The sequence below is a fragment of the Triticum aestivum genome, chromosome 3B (assembly GCF_018294505.1).
Source record: "Triticum aestivum cultivar Chinese Spring chromosome 3B, IWGSC CS RefSeq v2.1, whole genome shotgun sequence".
NCBI lineage: Eukaryota > Viridiplantae > Streptophyta > Magnoliopsida > Poales > Poaceae > Triticum > Triticum aestivum.
Genome location: NC_057801.1, coordinates 706,845,142 through 706,848,141, shown reverse-complemented (window position 1 = coordinate 706,848,141; position 3,000 = coordinate 706,845,142).

The following is a 3,000-nucleotide window of genomic DNA, read 5'->3' as shown; positions in this document are numbered from 1 at the left end:
AACGGAGCTCACAGTGGAGCCGTAGGGCGTGGCAGCAAGCTTGGGGGAGGCTCGGGGTGGCCGGATCGAAGAGGTGGTCGACGAGGTGCGGGCCGTCGGTGACGAAGCGGTTCGGCAGGGGCGACCAACATCGGCGGGGTGCTCGGATGAGCAATGGCGAGCTGCAGGCGAGTGATGACCCACAAGTGTAGGGGATCGCAACAGCTTTCAAGGGTAGAGCATTCAACCCAAATTTATTGATTCGACACAATGGGAGCCAAAGAATATTCTTGAGTATTAGCAGTTGAGTTGTCAATTCAACCACACCTGGATAACTTAGTATCTGCAGCAAGGTATTTAGTAGCAAAGTAGTATGATAGTAATGGTAACAGTGGAAAGGTAAAGATAGCAAAAGTAATATTTTTGGGGTTTTGTAGTGATTGTAACAATAGCAACGGAAAAGTAAATAAGCGAAGCACAATATATGAAAAGCTCGTAGGCAATGGATCAGTGATGGATAATTATGTCGGATGCGATTCCTCATGTAATAGCTATAACATAGGGTGACACAGAACTAGCTCCAATTCATCAATATAATGTAGGCATGTATTCCGAATATAGTCATACGTGCTTATGGAAAAGAACTTGCATGCCATCTTTTGTCCTACCCTCCCGTGGCAGCGGGGTCCTAGCGGAAACTAAGGGATATTAAGGCCTCCTTTTAATAGAGAACCGGACCAAAGCATTAACACATGTTGAATACATGAACTCCTCAAACTACGGTCATCACCGAGAAGTATCCCGATTATTGTCACTTCGGGGTTGTCGGATCATAACACATAATAGGTGACTATAGACTTGCAAGATAGGATCAAGAACACACATATATTCATGAAAACATAATAGGTTAAGATTTGAAATCATGGCACTCGGGCCCTAGTGACAAGCATTAAGCATAGCAAAGTCATAGCAACATCAATCTCAGAACATAGTGGATACTAGGGGATCAAACCCTAACAAAACTAACTTGATTACATGATAAATCTCATCCAACCCATCACCGTCCAGCAAGCCTACGATGGAATTACTCATGCACGGCGGTGAGCATCATGAAATTGGTGATGGAGGATGGTTGATGATGACGATGGCGACGAATCCCCCTCTCCGGAGCCCCGAACGGACTCTAGATCAGCCCTCCCGAGAGAGATTAGGGCTTGGCGGCGGCTCCGTATTGTAAAACGTGATGAAACTTTTTCTCTAATTTTTTTCTCCACGAGACGGAATATATGGAGTTGGAATTGAGGTCGCCGGAGCTGCAGGGGGTCCACGAGACAGGGGTGCGCGCCCAGATGGGGTGGGCGTGCCCCCCACCCTCGTGGACAGGGTGTGAGCCCCTTGGTCTTGATTCTTTCGCCAGTATTTTTTATATTTTCTAAAACTTGTCTCCGAGGATTTTCAGGTCATTCCGAGAACTGTTCTTTTCTACACATGAAACAACATCATAGTAATTCTGCTGAAAACAGCGTCAGTCCGGGTTAGTTTCATTCAAATCATGCAAGTTAGAGTCCAAAACAAGGGCAAAAGTGTTTGGAAAAGTAGATACGTTGGAGACGTATCAACTCCCCCAAGCTTAAACCTTTGCTTGTCCTCAAGCAATTCAGTTGATAAACTAGAAGTGATAAAGAAAAACTTTTACAAACTCTGTTTGCTCTTGTTGTTGTAAACATGTAAAGCCAACATTCAAGTTTCAACATATATTATGAACTAACCATACTCACAATAACACCTCGGTCTCACAATTACTCATATCAATGGCATAATCAGCTAGCGAGCGATAATAATAAAACTCGGATGACAACACTTTCTCAAAACAATCATAACATGATATAACAAAATGGTATCTCACTAGCCCTTTCTGAGACCGCAAAACATAAATGTAGAGCACCTTTAAAGATCAAGGACTGACTAAACATTGTAATTCATGGTAAAAGAGATCCAATCAACTCATACCCAATATAAACCAATAATAATGAATGCAAATGACAGTGTGCTCTCCAGCGGGTGCTTTTTAATAAGAAGGTGATGACTCAACATAAAAGTAAATAGATAGGCCCTTCGCAGAGGGAAGCATGGATTTGTAGAGGTGCCAGAGCTTGATTTTAAAATAGAGATTGGATAATATTTTGGGCGGCATACTTTCACTGTCAATGCAACAACTATGAGATGGCTGTATCTTCCATACTACATGCATTATAGGCAGTTCCCACGCAGAATGGTAAAAGTTTATACTCCCCCGACCACCAACAAACATCAATCCATGGCTTGCTCGAAACAACGAGTGCCTCCAATTAACAACAATCCTGGGGGAGTTTTGTTTAATTATATTGATTTGCTTTGATCTTTTTGGATCATGGGACTGGGCATCCCGCTTACCGGCCCTTTCTCGTGAATGAGGAGCGGAGTCCACTCCTCTTGAGAATAACCCACCTAGCATGGAAGATATAGGCAGCCCTAGTGGAAACATGAGCTGCTCGAGTATACTAAACAGAATTTCATTTGAAGATTTGGAGTTTGGCACATACAAATTTACTTGGAACGGCATGTAGATACCGCATATAGGAAGGTATGGTGGACTCATATGGAATAACTTTGGGGTTTAAGGAGTTTGGATGCACAAGCAGTATTCCCGCTTAGTACATGTGAAGGCTAGCAAAAGACTGGGAAGCGACCAGCTGAGAGAGCGACAACAGTCATAAACATGCATTAAAACTAATTCACACCGAATACAAACATGAGTAGGATATAATCCACCATGAACATAAATATCGTGAAGGCTATGTTGAATTTATTTCAACTACATGCATGAACATGTGCCAAGTCAAGTCACTCAATTCATTCAAAGGAGGATACCATCCCATCGTACCACATCATAATCATTCTAATAGCATGTTGGCACGCAAGGTAAACCATTATAACTCATAGCTAATCAAGCATGGCACAAGCAACTATAATCTCTAAATG